This window comes from Myotis daubentonii, chromosome 2 (genome assembly GCF_963259705.1).
Source record: "Myotis daubentonii chromosome 2, mMyoDau2.1, whole genome shotgun sequence".
Classification (NCBI taxonomy): Eukaryota; Metazoa; Chordata; class Mammalia; order Chiroptera; family Vespertilionidae; genus Myotis; species Myotis daubentonii.
The window spans coordinates 116,067,737-116,085,769 of NC_081841.1; the positions used below are offsets into that span (position 1 = coordinate 116,067,737).

Sequence of the window (18,033 nt, forward strand, 5' to 3'; positions counted from 1 at the left end):
CCTTTTTTTTGATTCTATGTTTGTGTGATTCTTTTCCAGCCTACCTTCTATTTCACTGATCTGATCCTCAGATTCCCCTAATCTGCTATGTATTCCTTTCACTCTGTTTTTTACTAGTGCTGTGTCATTCTTTATAGTTACTATATCATTTCTTATGCTGTTGAGAATCTTTGCCATCATTATAATGAACTCTATGTCTGATAAATATCTAATCTGCATTTCATTTATCTCTTTTTCTGTGAAATTCTCTTATTCTTTCATTTGGGGGTGTTCTTTTTTCCCCCCATTTTGGCTGCCTGTTTAGGTTTGTGATTACGTACTAGGTAACTCTACTACACCACCCAATCTGTATTGTAGGACAATGTTAAGGTTGTTTCTGACTAATTAGATCAGGCAAGGACTCAAAGCCCCCAGAGACCTGACTCTGCTTGCAGACTGATTGGATTTAGTCTTGAATAACCTCTGGTAATCTTCCACAGGTGGGGCATGGGATTTTTCAACAGGTTGGGGCCATTGCTTCCACCTGGAGGATAATTGTTCATCTTAGTCTCTTAATGGGCCTCAGAAACTCCACAGCATGGTGGAAGGGGTTTTCTAACAGCATGGGGCAACTTCTTGCCCTCTGGAAAATACTGCCTGGATAGCAAAGGTCTGCCTGAGAAAGATGTTATCTGCAGCATGAGGGAATGATATAGCACAGGATAGCAGGGTGTCTGACTTATGAGCTCTAACCCCAGAGCTTTCAACCCTGGCTTCTGCTCACACAGTTCCAGTCCAACCTTCCCTCCCTCTGCCAGAACCCAACTGAGTGGCTGCATACACAATTTTGTGTGTTGGCCCTTTAAGAGGGTACCTGCATCTCCAGCTGTCTCTCTTTGGCAGACAGCAACCCTGCTGCTTTTCACAGCCAGATGTTATGTGGGCACCTTTCTCAGTTCGGGTACTCTCTATTGGAGGACCCAGCTTGGGTTTAGACCCCAGAGTTCTCAGTGGCAATCCCTCACAGATGAGACCTCTCTAGAATTTCAGCTGCATGGGAGCTCAGACAGCCATTTCATACCTATGCCCTTCCTACCAACCTCTATGTGGTCTCCACTTTTCATCTTTGGTTATCAGGGTTCTCTCTAGCTAGTCTTCAATTGATTATTCTGGATGCTTTTCTGTATTTTAATTGTAATTCCAGTGTGGTCGTGGGAGCTTATCTGTATAGCATCCACTTACTCCACCGCCAAGAAAGGCAGTTTTTGATGCAGCTTTAAGAGAAGAAAACAGAATTGTACTTCAAAAAACTTAAGAAAATAAAAAGTTAGCTGTGCAAAAGTCAAAATTGTTTCATTCATGAGGTACAGATTCCAGAAAACTAATTTATGTTTCTGATCACATCAACTTTCTTTTTTTCTTTATTATTGAAAGTATTAAAGATGTCCCTTTGTGTTTTTTTTCCCACTGATGTCCTCCACCCAATACCCACCCCTCCCAAGCCTTCACCACACTATTGTCTATGTCCAAGGTCTATGCCTATTTGCATATCAGTTCCCTGGTTAATTTCACACCACCCACAAACCCCCACAAGTGCCTCCCCTCTGAAATTCGTCAATCTGTTCCATGCTTCTATGTCTCTGGATTTATTTTATTCATCCATTTTTTGTTGTTGTTGTTCATTAGATTACACACATGAGTGAAATCATGTGATGCTTGTCTTTCTCTGACTGTCTTATTTTGCTTAGCACAATGCTCTTCATGTCCATCCATGCTGTTGCAAATGGTAAGGGTTCCTTCCTTTTACAGCTGCACAGTATTTTATGGTGTAAATATACCAAAGCTTTTTTATCCACTCATCTGTTGATGGACACTTTGGCTGTTTCCAAATCTTAGCCATTGCAAATTGTGCTGCTATGGACATAGTGGTGCATATATATTTTCTGATTGGTGTTTCAAGTTTATTGGAAATATTCCTAGAATTGGTATCTTTAGGTCAAATGGCAGTTTCATTTTTAATTTTTTTTTTTTTGGGGGGGAGGGAGACTCCATACTGTTTTCCACAGTGGCTACACCAATCTGCATTCCACCAGCAATGTACTAGGGTTCCCCTTTCTCCACAGCCTCACCAACACTTATCATTTGGGGATTTGTTGATTATAGCCATTATGAAATGTGTGAGGTGATACAGTGTCCTTTTAATTTGCATTTCTCTGGTGATTAATGACTTTGTACATTTTCTCATATGTCTCTTGGCCTTCTGTATGTCCCCTTTGGAGAAGTGTCTATATAGGTCCTTGGCCCATTTTTTTAATTGGATTGTTTGTCTTCCTTTTGTTAAGTTCTATGAGCTCCTTATATATTTTGGAAATTAACCCCTTATATGATGTATCATTGGAAAATATTTGTCCTCCATTCAGTGGGCTCGCTTTTCACTTTGTTGGTGGTTTCTTTTGCTGTGCAGAAGCTTTTTATTTTGATATAGTCCAATTTGTTTATTTTCTCCTTAGCCTTAGGAGATATATCTGTAAATATTTTGCTATGATAGATGTCTGAGATTTTGCTGTCTATGGTTTCTTCTTAGATTTTTGTGGTTTCATGACTTGCATTTAGGTCTTTTATCCATTTTGAGTTTATTCCTTTTTTTTTCACCTTGTCACACCACCGATTGAAGCAAAGCAACACAACACGCTGCTGCTTCACCCAAAAGTGGTGTTTTTCCTTTGCCCTTTCTTGACGGCTCAGTGGGTCATTAGCTTGAGTTTATTCTTGTGTATAGTATAAGCTGGTGGTCTAGTGTCATTTTTTTAAAGTATCTGTCTAGCTTTCCCTACACCATTTAGTGAAGAGACTATCTGTACTCCATTGTATATTCATGCCTCCTTTGTCAAATATTGAGCATAATGGCATGGGTCAATTTCAATCTTCTTGAACTTGTAGAAACTCATTTTGTGTCCTAACATGTGGTCTATCTTTGAAAATGCCCTATGTGCTTTTGAAAAGAATGTATATTCTGTATAGCTTTTGTGTGAAATGTTCCGTAAATGTCAATTCCATCTGATCTAGTGTGTCTTTTAGGATCACTGTTTCCTGGTTGATTTATCCAGTGATGTCAGTGGGGTGTTAAAGTATCCCTCTAAGATTGTATTGTTGTCCATCTCTCCCTTAAAAACCTCTAGAAGTTTTTTTTTATATATATATATATATTTTGATGGTTTTGTATTGGTTGCATATATGTTTACCAGAGTTATAACCTCTTGTATCAATTCCTTTAGTATTATGAAGTGGCTTTCATTGTCTCTCTTTTTTTCTTTTTTTTTAAAATTAAATCTTTATTGTTCAGATTATTACATTTGTTCCTCTTTTTTCTCCCATAACTCCCCTCCTCCCAGTTCCCGCCCCACCCTCCGCCCTCACTCCCCACCCACTGTCCTCATCCATAGGTGCACAATTTTTGTCCAGTCTCTTCCCGCATCTCCCACACCCCTTCCCCCAACCCCCACCCCCAAGAATAGTCAGTCCATTCCCTTTCTATGTCCCTGATTCTATTATGATCACCAGATTATTTGTTCACTTGATTCTTAGATTCACTTGTTGATAGATGCATGTTTGTTGTTCATAATTTGTATCTTTACCTTTTTCTTCTTCTTCCTCTTCTTAAAGGATACCTTTCAGCATTTCATATAATACTGGTTTGGTGGTGATGAACTCCTTTAGCTTTTCCTTATCTGTGAAGCTCTTTATCTGACCTTCAGTTCTGAATGATAGCTTTGCTGGATAAAGTAATCTTGGTTGTACCTTCTTGGTATTCATCACTTTGAGTATTTCTTGCCATTCCCTTCTGGCCTGCAAAGTTTCTGTTGAGAAATCAGCTGACAGTCGTATGGGTATTCCCTTGTAGGTAACTGAGTTTCTTTCTCTTGCTGCTTTTAGGATTTTCTCTTTGTCTTTTGCTCTTGGCATTTTAATTATGATGTGTCTTGGTGTGGTCCTCTTTGGATTCCTTTTGTTTGGGGTTCTCTGTGCTTCCTGGACCTGTAAGTCTATTTCTTTCACCAGGTGGGGGAAGTTTTCTGTCATTATTTCTTCAAATAGGGTTTCAATATCTTGCTCTCTCTCATCTTCTGGCACCCCTATAATTCTGATGTTGGTACACTTGAAGCTGTCCCAGAGGCTCCTTACACTATCTTCGTATTTTCGGATTCTTTTTTCATTTTGCTTTTTCAGTTGGGTGTTTTTTGCTTCTTCGCATTTCGAATCTTTGACTTGATTCTTGCGCTCCTCTGGTCTGCTGTTGGGAGTCTGTATAGTATTCTTTATTTCAGTCAGTGTATGCTTAATATCTAGTTGGTTCTTTATCATAACATCGAGGGTCTCATTAGATTTCTTGTAGATCTCATTTAAGTTTATTGGTAGCTTCTAGACAGTTCTTAAGAGACCTTAAAAGTGTGGTTCTGAACTCTATATCTTCCATTGACAATTTTGTCCTGTTTCTTTGTCTCCGCATTATTTTAATGCTTTCTTGGTGCACCCCCTAGTGGTCTTTGTGCGCAGTCTTGTTGTAGTTAAGCCTTGATTGTTGTAGTTAATACTGGGGGGATTTGACCTCCAGACCAACTGGCTGTGAGAGTCAGCTGTGTCTGCAGTGGGAAAACTTCTGTCCTCTTGGGAGGTGCTAATCTAGCCTTTGCCTGAGGCTATCCTGCAAATGGCTCTGTGCAGGGCTTGAGCGGGGCGGGTCCCTGGGGATCTACAGGGCGGGCGGAGCAAGCAGTTATGGCTGCTCTCAGTTCTGTCCCTAGGGGCTCTGCCTCACCGAGTCCCAGCAACTGCTGCAAACCTCGGAGAGAAAGCTGCCTTTGAGTTCCGACCCAAGCCAGACAGTCCCGCTTCTCCCGTTTGAGTCTGGGTCCCTAGAGACTCGCCCGGAACTGGAGCTCAGAGTCTGAAACTCCCTCCTGATGAAAACAACAACCGCGCCCTCCGCTGCCAGCCCGCTCAGCACGCACTCCGCACCTGAGTATTTCACTTCAGCACTGCGCCTCCTCTGAGTCTGGGTATGATATTCTCTTTCCTCCTAGTTGTAGAATTTCCACTCAGCCAGACTTCCTGTGGTTCTGGATGATGTCCGTTCCATCTTTTAGGTGTACCCTTGAATTGGTTGTTCGAGGCAGCCAACTCTGGCATTAACCTATGCCGCCATCTTGGTTTCCCTCAAGTCATTGTCTCTTCTCATGGCCTTCACTTTTAAGTCTATTTTGTCAGATATGAGTATTGCTATTACAGCTATTTTTTCATTTCCATTTGCCTAGAAAATTTTTCTGTCTAGTGTGATTAGATTTTCATTCTGTGTGAATCTTTTGTTCTTGGGTGAGTTTTTTGTAGATAGCATATATATGGATCATGTGTGTGTGTGTGTGTGTGAGAGAGAGTGTGTGTGTGTGTTTTTAAAATTATTTATTTATTTATTTATTTATTTATTTATTCTTAATTTTTATTGTTGAATGTATTCCATATGTCCCCCTTTCCCTCCCTCTGGGTCTTGTTTTCTTATCCATTCATCTATTCCATGTCTTTTTTTTTTCTTTATTGATTAAGGTATTACGTATATGTCCTTATCCCCCCATTTCCCCCCACCTCACTTGCATTCATGTCCTCACTTCCCTGGTGTCTGTGTCCATTGGTTATGCTTATATGCATGCATACAAGTCCTTTGGTTGATCTCTCCCCCTTATCCCCAACCCTCCCCTACCTTCCCTATGAGGTTTGAGCATCTCATTGATGCTTCTCTGTCTCTGGATCTGTTTCCATTCATCAGTTTATGTTGTTCATTATAATACACAAAATGAGTGAAATCATGTGATATTTATCTTTTTCTGACTGACTTGTTTCACTTAGCATAATTCTTTCTAGCTCCATCCATGCTGTTGCAAATGGTAGGAGTTCCTTCCTTTGTATAGCAGCGTATATTCCATTATGTAGATGTACCACAGTTTTTTAATCCACATATCTGCCGATTAGCACTTAGGCTGTTTCCACATCTTAGCTATTGTAAATTGTGCTGCTATGAACATAGGGGTGCATATATCCTTTATGATTGTTGTTTCTAGTTTCTTGGCATGTATTCCTAGAAGTGGGTTCACTGGGTCAAATGAGAGTTCCATTTTTATTTTTTTGAGGTAACTCCATACTATTCTCCACAGTGGCTGCACCAGTCTGCATTCCCGCCAGCAGTGCACGAGGGTTCCTTTTACTCAGCATCCTTGCCAGCACTTGTCATTTGTTGATTTGTTGATGATAGCCATTCTGACAAGTGTGAAATGGTACCCCATTGTCATTTTGATTTACATCTCTCGGATGATTAGTGACTTTGAGCATGATTGGAAAAGAAGAAGTAAAATTGTCATTATTCGCAGATGACATGATACTGTACAAAGAAAACCCCCAAGATTCCTTAAAAATATATTAGACTTAATAAAAGAATTCAGCAATGTAGCAGGATACAAAATTAATGCCAAGAAATCTATGGTATTTTTATACAGCAATAGTGAACGTACAGAAAGAGAGTTTAAAAAAAAAAATCCTATTAACCATTGCACCAAAAAAATTAAGATACCTAGGAATAAATTTAACTAAGGAGGTAAAAGACCTGTATTCAGAAAACTACAGGATGTTGAAAAAGATATAGAGGAAGACATAAGCAGATGGAAGAACATACCATGTTAATAGATAAGTAGATTCAACATCATTAAAATGTCCATACTACCCAAATTAATCTATAGATTCAATGCACTCCCCATTAAAATACCAATGGCATATTTCATAGACCTAGAACAAACTCTTTAAAAATTCATCTGGAATAAAAAAGACCCCGAATAGCTGCAGCAATATTGAGAAAGAAGAACAAAGTAGGTGGGATCTCAATACCAGATATCAAGCTCTATTACAAAGCCACTGTTCTCAAAACTGCTTGGTACTGGCACAAGAACAGACATATAGATCAATTGAATAGAATAGAGAGCCCAGAAATCGACCCAAACCACTATGCTCAATTAATATTTAACAAAGGAGGTAAGAGCATACAATGGAGCCACGACAGTCTCTTCAATAAATGGTGTTGGGAAAATTGGACAGATACATGCAAAAAAATGAAATTAGACCACCAACTTACACCATACACAAAAATAAATTCAAAATGGATAAAGGACTTAAATGTAAGATGAGAAACCATAAAAATATTAGAGGAATCCACAGGCTGCAAAATCTTAGATATATGCCCAAGCAATATCTTCACTGATACATCTCCTAGGGCCATGGTCGGCAAACTGTGGCTCGCGAGCCACATGTGGCTCTTTGGCCCCTTGAGTGTGGCTCTTCCTAAGCCTTAGGAGAACCCTAATTAAGTTAATAACAATGTACCTACCTATATAGTTTAAGTTTTAAAAATTTGGCTTTCAAAAGAAATTTCAATCATTGTACTGTTGATATTTGGCTCTGTTAACTAATGAGTTTGCCAACCACTGTCTAGGGCAATGGAAACTAAAGAGAAAATAAACTAATGGGACTATATCAAAATAAAAAGCTTCTGCACAGCCAATGAAACCACAAAACAACAAGAAAGCCCACTGTATGGGAGAACATATTTGCCAATGTTATCACCAATAAGGGTTTAATCTCCAACATTTATAGGGAACTCATACAACTTAACAAAACGAAGATGAACAACCCATTCAAAAAAAATGGCCAATGGACCTAAATAGATACTCTCTGAAAGAGGACAAAGGAAGGCCAACAGAAATATGAAAACCTACTACATGTCTTTTGATTGGAGCATCTACACATGTACATTTAATGTTATTATTGACTAGAGTCCCAGTGCATGAAATTTGTGCATGGGGGGTTAGGTCCCCTCAGCCTGGCCTGTACCCTCTTATAATCTGGGATCCTTTGGGGGATGTCTGACTGCCAGTTTAGGCCCGATCCTGTAGGGATTAGGCCTAAACTGGCAGTTGGCAGGATGGGGCCTAAACCAGCAGTTGGACATCCCTCTTGCAATCTGGGACCACTGGCTCCTAACCACTCGCCTGCCTTCCTGATTGCCCCTAACCACTCACCTACCTGCCTGATTGCCCCTAACCACCTCTGCCTTGGCCCCCACTGTTGAGGGATGTTTAATGAACTGAAGACACAGAGGTAAGACGAGCACACAGGATGATTGATGCCCGACAGAAGGCTACAGCTCGCTCAGGCATGTAGCAAACTGCACTCCCACCATCACTTTTATTGGGGTTTACAAGGTTAGTGCATCAGCAGTTAATCAACTAAATCTTGTTTTGTTCTATATTATTACAATAGCGTATTGAAGACAACTTGCAGCTGTGCCCTCCCTTTCTGCTCTACACCCACGGCTATTTAATCTTAGCCTTCCTCAGGGAGGTAAATGTTCCTGGAACTCAAGATTGTGTGCAATCTTGACCCAGCATGACTCGCTTGCAAGTCATGCTGTGCTCCTGATGGAACATCCACTTCTTGGCAGGACTTCAGATCGTTATTTACAAATGTCCAGCTACACCCACTGCTGTGGCTTTGTCCAGAAGGATGTCCAGAACATCGTTTGGCTGTCCTGTCTAATTTGCATATTACGTTTTCATTATTATAGATAGGTGTTTATTTGTTGCCATTCTTACTCTTACACCTGTGTTTTTCTCTTTCTCTCTGTTTCTTCTTACAAGAGTCCCTTTAGCATTTCTTGCAGTGCTGGTTTGGTGATAATAAATTCTTTTTGCTTTTGTTTTTTTGTCTCTGAAGCTTTTTATTTCACCTTTGATTTTAAATGATAGCCTTGCTGGATAGAGTGGTCTTGGGTTCAGGCCCGTGGTTTTTATTACTTTGTATACCCCATGCCACTCCCTTTTGGCCTGACATGTTTCTATTAAGAAATCAGCTGACAGTCTAATGTTACCTCCCTTGTAAGTAACTTTCTGTCCCTCTCTTGCAGCTGTTAAGATTATTTCTTTGTTTTTAATGTTTGCCATTTTAATTATTACATGCCTAGGTGTGAGTCTTTTGGGATTCATCTTGTTTGGGATTCTCTGTGTTTCCTGAACTAGAGTGACTTTTTCTTCACCAGGTTAGGGGAGTTTTCTGCCATTTTTTCTTTAAACAGGTTTTCTATTCCTTGCTTTGATTCTTCTACTTCTGGTACCCTTATGATACGAATGTTATTACATTTCATGTTGTTCCATAGCCCTCTTAAGCTCTCCTCCTGATTTTTTTTTAATTTGCTACTCTGAATGGGTGTGTTTTGGCTTTTTCTATCTTTTCTTCTTACTCACTGATTCAGTCCTCACTTTCTTCTAGTCTACTGTTGAATCTTTCCAAAGTGTTCTGTATTTCACCTTTGTTCCTCATTTCCAATTGATTCTTATTCATTGTTTCAACTTCTCTTTTTAAGTTGGTGCAACTCTCACTAAGTCCCTTATAATTATCACTAGAGGCCTGGTACACAAAAATTTGTGCACCCAGGGGGGAGGGGGGTCCCCTCAGCCTGGCCTGTGCCCTATCACAGTCTGAGACCCCTCGGGAAATAACGACCTGCTGGCTTAGGCCTGCTCCCGGGTGACAGAGAGCAGGCCTAATCCCTAGATGCAGCCCCTGGTCGGACTCAGAGCAGGGCCGATTGGGGAATTAGGGTGCCGCCCCCTGTCATGCACAGAGCAGGGCGGATTGGGAGGTTGTGATGCCACCCTCAGTCACGCTCAGGGTAGGGCAGATTGGGGGGTTGGGGCACCACCCCCTGTCACACTAAAGGCAGGGTAGATGAGGAGGTTTTGGCGCCACCCCCTATCACGCACAGAGCAGGGCCAATCAGGGGGTTGGGGCGCTGCCCCCTGTCACGCACAGAGCAGGGCCAATCAGGGGGTTGGGGAGCTCCCCCCTGTCACGCACAGAGCAGGGCCCATCAGGGGGTTGGGACGCCGCCCTCTATCACCCACAGAGCAAGGCCGATCAGGGGGTTGGGGTGCCGCCACTCTCACACTCAGGGCAGAGCCGATGGGGAGGTTATGGCTCTACCCCGTCACACACAGAGCAGGGCCCATGGGGTGGGGGGGTTGGGGCACCACACCCTGTCACACACAGAGGCGCAGGGTGATCAGGGGGTTGGGGCGCCTTCCCCTGTCACGAACAGAGCAGGGCAGATAGGGAGGTTGTGGCCCAGCCCCCTGTCACACACAGAGCCACAGGGTGATCAGGGGGTTTGGGCGCTGCCCCCTGTCATGCTGATCCCGGTGCCGGGAGACCTCGCGGCTCCACTGATCCCAGTGCTGGGAGGCATATTACCCTTTTACTATATAGAATAGAGGCCTGGTGCATGGGTGGGGGCTGGCTGGTTTGCCCTGAAGGGTGTCCTGGATCAGGGTGGGGGTCCCCACTGGGGTGCCTGGCCAGTCTGGGTGAGGGGCTGAGGGCTGTTTTCAGGCGGGGGACTGAAGCTCCCAACTGCTCCTTTTTTTCTTTTTTCTTTTTTTATTCTGATCTGAGCCAGCTTTAGCTCTGAGGCTCTAGCTCTTAGGCCTCTGCTCCTGAAAGCAGGTATCTGGTTTGTTTAGGTTCTACAATCAAAACTCTGTATCAACTCCAGGTCTGAGATCCTGCCTAGCTGAAAGCTGGTTTCTGGGGTTTTGTTTAGCTTCTATTTTTGTAACTATGTTTCAAACTGCCAGCTCAGAGGCCTGCAGCGGCAGGCGGGGAACGTTAGAGTCCTCCGTCACTGAAGCAAGCAAGCCTCATGTTAGTTTCAAGCTGCCTGGCTGCCGGCCGCCATCTTCGCTGGAAGTTAATTTGCATATTGCCCTGATTAGCCAATGGGAAGGGTAGTGGTCGTACGCCAATTACCATGTTTCTATTTTATTAGATATGCTTAAGTTCCTTATAATTCTAATTAAGTTGCGTGTTTGAGCAACTGAATTATTTAAGCACCCTTATAACCATTATTCTGAATTCTTTACCTAACAAATTGCTTGCCTCCATTTCATTTCGTTCTTTTTCTAGCAATTCCCCCTTTTCTTTCATTTGGGGGTTGTTTATTTGTCTCCTTATTATTGCTTTCCCTTTGTATTTGTTTCTGTGTATTAGATAAAACTGCTATATATTGAAGACTAACAATAAAACATGGAATTTATAAAAGTAAAGGAGGCTCAGAAATATGTGTTGCTGTTGGCTACTACCTTTTAAAATTCCAACACCAACTCAAAGCATGCAGAAAATCCCATGAGTAATGATAGTAGCCTAAATGCCTGAACCATAAGTCTAATTGTTCAGCCATTTTACATTTCCTTTCTGAAGCTTAAATGAAACAGTATGATTTCTTCTAAATGTCATTTATTAAAATCTTTTTAAAGATTTTATGGGTTTATATATATCTATTAAAATTTCCAGACCAATTACTTTTTTTCTGAATGCCCATAGAAAATCTGAAGTAAAAATTATTTTAAAATACTTCATGGTTGTTATTTTGAAAAAGAATAGAAAACAAGAGTTTTAAACATCAATGTAAAGGCCTGAGAAAAGAAAGTAATTGCTCATTCTTGGTAAATACTGGATAGGAAATGTAGAAAATTTAAGCTGATACAAGTCAAACCTAGAAATATAAATTTTGCAGTCATATGTCAAGCAAAGACTGTTCAAACCTGTAGGTAATTTTTATGAGTTTACTTGAGCCAAACTGATCACATTCCAAGAAAGAAGATTGCAAATGGTCTGGAGAATGACTGTTTTTGCAGTTGTTTTTATGCATTTGGAATTAAGGCCAGTAAAAGAGAGATTATATGGAAGTGGGAAAAAGCATGGTAGGGAAATCTTTAAGATTGGATTATAAGGTAATAAACAAGATCATGTGCTCCCTTGAGGGTGGTCACAATTTTGAGGAGGTCTAAAAAAAGTATTCTTGCATTTCAAAAGTCTATTAGATGCATCAGAACAGTGGACAGTGCTTGTTTAAGGCAAAGATAAACCTTTACTAGGGAAGTTATAGGTCAGAATTGTGACTAACCATCATGACCTGGCCAGTTAGAATTTAATATTAGATCACTCTGTCAGGTTACTTTTGGTTACTGCAGCTTTATTACAGAGCCCCTTTATCAATGACACATAAATATGAAGTTAATTTTTATTAAAAAGTAGTTAAAAAATAAAGACAGACTTGCTTAGAGATATTAAGAAAATGGATTTTTTAAAAAGCTACCCAAGTAGCACTACAGTCAGAGGTAAGTCAACTGTTCCATGTTGGTGCCCAAAGTGTGTTCTACAAAGCAGTTTCACAAGATTCTAGTAGATATTATGCCAAATGACTTCGAAAAATAGGACAGAAGGATTTCTCAGCCCTTAAATATGTTAATATGTGTTATGAATTTTCAACAGGAAGATACACAGTGCAACATTTTCTAAACTGATTTGACCATAGAAATTTCTAGACAGTGTATCTAGCAGAGCAGTGTTCCATGAAACTCTAGCAATGAATGTTAAGTTCTAAGTCCTAGATATCAGAGAGATGGACAGCAAGAAGGAAGGTAGGAATTGAGGAGACGGAATAGTTTTAAACTAGAAAGAAATGTTTGCAGGAAAGATCTTATCTGGTAGTGGATTGAATGGTAGCCCATCAGAAGATATGTTTGCCCAGAACTGTGACTGTGATCTTATTTGGAAAAAGGATTTTTGCAAAAGTAATTAAGGATCTCAAGATGAGCTCATCCCAGATTAAGGTGAGTACTATGTCCAATAATAAGTGTCTTTATAAGAAAAGAAATAGGGAGAACACATAGAGCAGAAGGTATTAGGAACTCAATGGAGAGACTGCAGTAACATGCCTACAAGCCAAGGAACACCAAGGATTTCTGGCAGCCACCTGAAGCTAGGAGAGAAGCATGAAACAAATTACCAATTAGACCCTGCAGAGGGAGCCAACCTTGCAGACATCTTGATTTCAAACTTCTGATCTTCAAAACTGTGAAAAAATACATTTATGTTGTCTTAAGCTAACCAGTGTATGGTAATTTGTTACAAGAGCCTTGGAAACTAAAATGCCTATATTAAAAAAAAAAAGATACAGAGGAGAGAGAGAGACAATGAGAGATAGAGAAAATAAAGAGGGAGAAAAGACAAAATTAAGACAGAGTTAGATAAAGGAAAAGGAAGATGAAAATTAACTGTTAGGGAATGAAAAGAAATGAGGATTGCAGAGTCATTAGGTATTATCAGAATCTCTTTGAGGAAATCAGTAAAGAACAAACAAGGAAGAGTATTATCTAAAAGTTGGTAATACATATTTTCATAAAAAATTTGCTGCTCTTCATTAATTTTCTGAAGTGTAGACCAACTATTTACCCTACATTGTAACTGTACTAAGATAGTAAGAGAAGAAAAGAAACTTTTCTTTTCCCTTTCTGTCTCTCCATCCCTCTTCCCTATATTAGACCTTTAGGAAGAAAAAGAAAATCTCAACCATGTGTTTATTACCTGAGTAACGTATCAGTTTGAGATTAGCTACTCATGGACTATGCTTCTCTAAAAACATTCTATTATTAAAATAACCAAATATGATACATTTAATTATGATTAATTTAAAAATTACTGTCAAAGCACACAAAAGAAATAAACATTCATGTACCTGTTTAATTTTTCCTACCAAGACCAATTTATATAATATATGTAAGATAAAACTGGGCTTTTAAAATTATAAAAAATGGCATTCTCAAAATGGTTACTTTGAAACACATTAAAGTAAAAATATTAAAATCATTCTTCCCAAATTTTTTATATATAAACAAAAATAAAAATGGTATAAATATAAATATTTCTGGAGCCACATGACTTCCAAAATAGTTTGGATTTAATGTCTCTACACTTATTCTTTACAAAGAGGGAATGGAATAGACCAATGCCACCAGCTTATGGTCAAATATTTTTACATTTTCTCATAGAACTGACAATAGTAAGAAACAACTTTTTAAACATTTGTTTATGATTATTTTTATATTATAAGAGTTAAAATGTTCACTGCAAAGATATCAGAAACATAAAAGTAGAGACAAAGTATAGAAATCACCTATTATTTCATTACTATTAGCCACTAATGACATCATGATCTATTTCTGTCCTTCTACTGATATTATTAGAAATATAATTTAGATCCTTTTTGAACCTAGCATAATTCTATAAACACTTCCAATGCATTAAGAACTCCTTAAAAGCCCTGGCTGGTGTTGCTCAGTTGGTTGGGTGTCGTCCTGTGCACCAAATGTTTGCTGGTTCAATTCCTGGTCAGGGCATATGCCTGGGTTTCAGGCTCAATCCCAGTAGGAGGCATGCAGCAGGCAGCTGACTGATACTTCTCCCTCTCTCTCTTCGTCTCCCTTCCTCTCTCTAAAAATCTGTTTAAATAAAAGAATTCCTTTAAAAGCCATAATAAATAGCTATGTAGTAGTCCATCTTATGACTAATACTTAAAGTCCTCAAGCACATTGATAATGCTAACATTTGGGATCTCTCGGGTGGAACTAAATGAAATTACAGTCAGTGTGTATGAACTGTTTTAAGGTTACTAATTTGTATTGTCAAAATGATTTCCAAAATAGTATCAGTGTTAACATCCATAGGACTCTGAAAGCATGACTCACTACAACCTTGCCAACACTAGAGAACTCATCATTTTCTAATGTTTGAAAATTAAATTCCACCATGTCTTTAATTCTTTTGTTAGTAATGATGACTTTTTAAAAAATTATAATAAATTTGCATTTCTTCTCTAGCAAATTGTTTCTTTACATACATAATAATAGATTTTGTGAGTTATCAAATAAATCAAAGAGAAGCTATGTTTTATCACACTATGCATATTTTTCTGCCTTATTTTCTTTTTAGATTAGTTTTTTCTTTTGAAACTCAAAGCCAAAATCTAAGCAGTATCCTCTAATTTATCTTTTTCACCTCATTGTAGCTCCCCCTTTCCATCAATGAAAACCCCAACCCATATGAAAGTGGTCCAAATCCTTCTAAAAAACATGATGCTCATAACAAACAAGTGTTCAAATAAAGCAGGTTGTTATATTACATTGATAGTCAACTTTTTTCATCTCATGATACACATGAGCTAATTACTAAAATTCTGTAGCACAGGAAAAAATATAATTTTTGCCTATCTGACAAAAAATGCATAATTTTGATTCATTCACACTGGACTATTGTTATGTAGATTGTTGTTATTTTTTATTTGACATTCTAAGAAAAAAGAGGTCAGTGACCATGACTAAATAGTCAGGTATTGCACGTTTTAAAAATTATTGTGGCACAACAGTGTGCAGTGGTACACTGGTTGAAAATCACTGTTATATTCTTATGTATAAAGAAAATTATTCACAAAATAGTGGTTCAGAATTATAGCTTACAAAAATTTATCAGGCTATATAATATTATCACAAGCTCATTTCACAATTGAGGTTCCGTGTAGTGGAATATACACCATGACATAATGTAAATCAGGTAACTCCACCTATCACCCCCGCCCCCTTACCTGTGCTGATTATCTTCCATTTCCTCCTCCATATTCTTTCTCCATTTTGCTCTGTGGTTCCAAGAGGCTGACTTGTATGGACAGCATCACAGATTTCCATGTTCTCTGGCTTCTTATTGAATTCAGACAATGAATAACCCAATCAGGTGATTGGGAGAGAGGAAGGTAAGTGAGGGTATTTATTCCCATGGATATATATTCCACAAAGTGATTCTACCTCTCAAGATTGCCATTTATACATAACTCTATCCTTCTGGATTCCTCCCTTATTCCTTCCCAAGTAGAAGTGATAAAGTTCCCCCACAATTTCTATTCCTGGTTTTGACTTATCTCTGTGGTTTCCCCTACCAGGGGTGGGCAAACTTTTTGACTCGAGGGCCACAATGGGTCCTTAAACTGAACCGGAGGGCCAGAACAAAAGCATGGATGGAGTGTTTGTGTGAACTAATATAAATTCAAAGTAAACATCATTACATAAAAGGGTACGGTCTTTTTTTTTTTTAGTTTTATTCATTTCAAACGGGCCGGATCCGGCCCGCGGGCCGTAGTTTGCCCACAGCTGCCTAGACCCTTGTGAGTAAAGTCTCCATAATGTATTCTAATTTGCCTCTGTGCTATACTTTCAAGTTGGGACCTTACTGCTTCATCTCCTGAGGTAGATAGTAAATAGCAGGAACAATAATGAATTGTCTTCTAAAACTAAAATAAGTTTCTTATGTGAGACTTCATTATACTTAAGTTAATACTTTTAACTTCAAACTCACTGGCCTTCTCTAACTTCAAATATATGGGCAACTAGAAGCAGATCCTAAAGTTATCCTGAAAGGCCGCCGTCTGCCTCTCCGGGCGGTGCGGGGGGAGGAGTCTGGCCGCTGGGATCCCTCCTTGCCCGCCTCCCGGAGCGGGTCGAGTGTCCGGACCGGCTATGCCTGGCCAATCGGCGGGGCCCACAGTGCCCTCTCCTGCTCTCACTCCACCCCCCTTTAAAACCCCCTGTCCCATCAGGCCTCGCTCTCTCGGCCACTGGACTTTCCGCTGTGTTGGTGGGTCTGGTGAACGGGGAGCGGAGGCCGGCTTGCATAATAAAGGACTCTTTGCTTTTGCATCGGACTGACTGGCTCCCTGGGGGTCTTGGGAACTTTGAAATCTGGGCACAACAATCCTTTGTTAGATGAGTATCTCATGACCATGGCATAATATAGAAATTTTTTGAAGATAGATTTAGTGTAAGTTCTAGATAGACCAACAGTAGCCAAAAGAATTACCAGTTTTATAAGAAGTACTATAAAGGAAACATACCCAAAATAAAAAATATGGCATTACCATAAAAAAGAAACAGAAAAAAATTACAGGTTTTATATGTCACTTAAGGGAAAATTGTTATTTATTTATGGCTGCCAAAAGTTACCTAGAAATTTTCCTACATACTTAATATTAGATGTGTAATATGGGATTTTATTGTAAATAAAGTTTCTTAACATAGATTTGTGTTTGACCCATATTTTCTGTTGCTTAAATTGCTTAACATAACTGTACATCTGTCCCAAGTCTTAGATATCTCAAATGCTGCCATGAAATGTGGTATATACCACTAGCAATGCTCCATGAAACATTTTTTTAGGGAAAATCATGAAAATTTTCACAGATAAATGTACCACAGTTTCAATTATTCTTGCCACACACACCTCTTTTTAAAGATAAATGGCCCTTCACCAGTTAAGACTACAATTTAAAGTCCTCAAATCATGCAAAATGGTGACAAACTTGTCTTTATGCACCACAAGTCCACTGTCAGTTGGTAATTACAGATTGTCATCACCCAAGTTCTCCTCAGAATTTATTCTCTAGGTTATTGAGAAATCAGCTGAGAGATATATTGAGAAAATATCATTTATAGTTATTCTAAAAGTTTCAAAATCATGCTAACTTAATTCCACTCTCAAAAATAAGTTGGACTTATTTTTCATTCATTCAGTTACTAACCAATATTTACTGAGTGCCTAACTGTGCAAAGAAGTCTTCTAGGCATAAAGTCAGAATGAGTAGAAGGCCAAATAAACACAATTTTTAGGGAGTTTTTACCTCCTATTTGTTTTCCAGATAGACTTTAGAAATATTTTTTTAAAATATATTTTATTGATTTTTTACAGAGAGGAAGGGAGAGGGATAGAGAGTTAGAAACATCAATGAGCTGCCTCCTGCAAACTCCCTACTGGGAATGTGCCCACAACCAAGGTACATGCCCTTGACCGGAATCAAACCTGGAACCCTTCGGTCTGCAGGCCAACACTCTATCCACTGAGCCAAACCAGTTAGGGCTAGAAATATTTTTATACTAGTATAAGAGTAGACAGGCAGATAGATAATAAACAAATCATAAGTAGCACAGGAACAAATTATTTTAGATGTAAAAATTTCATGAATGATAAAGATGTCATCACAAAATCACAGAGAAGAAAAAATTATAGAGCAAATGGAGGTGGAAT

General features: G+C 39.3%; 1 non-coding gene across 1 annotated transcript; it reads right to left on the reverse strand.

The window, feature by feature from the left end:
- Nucleotides 1-2,630: 2,630 nt before the first annotated feature.
- On the reverse strand, nucleotides 2,631-2,748 carry LOC132229012 (small nucleolar RNA SNORA21). Its single transcript, XR_009451591.1, has one exon. It is a non-coding gene; the product is annotated as a small nucleolar RNA SNORA21 (small nucleolar RNA).
- Nucleotides 2,749-18,033: the final 15,285 nt, after the last annotated feature.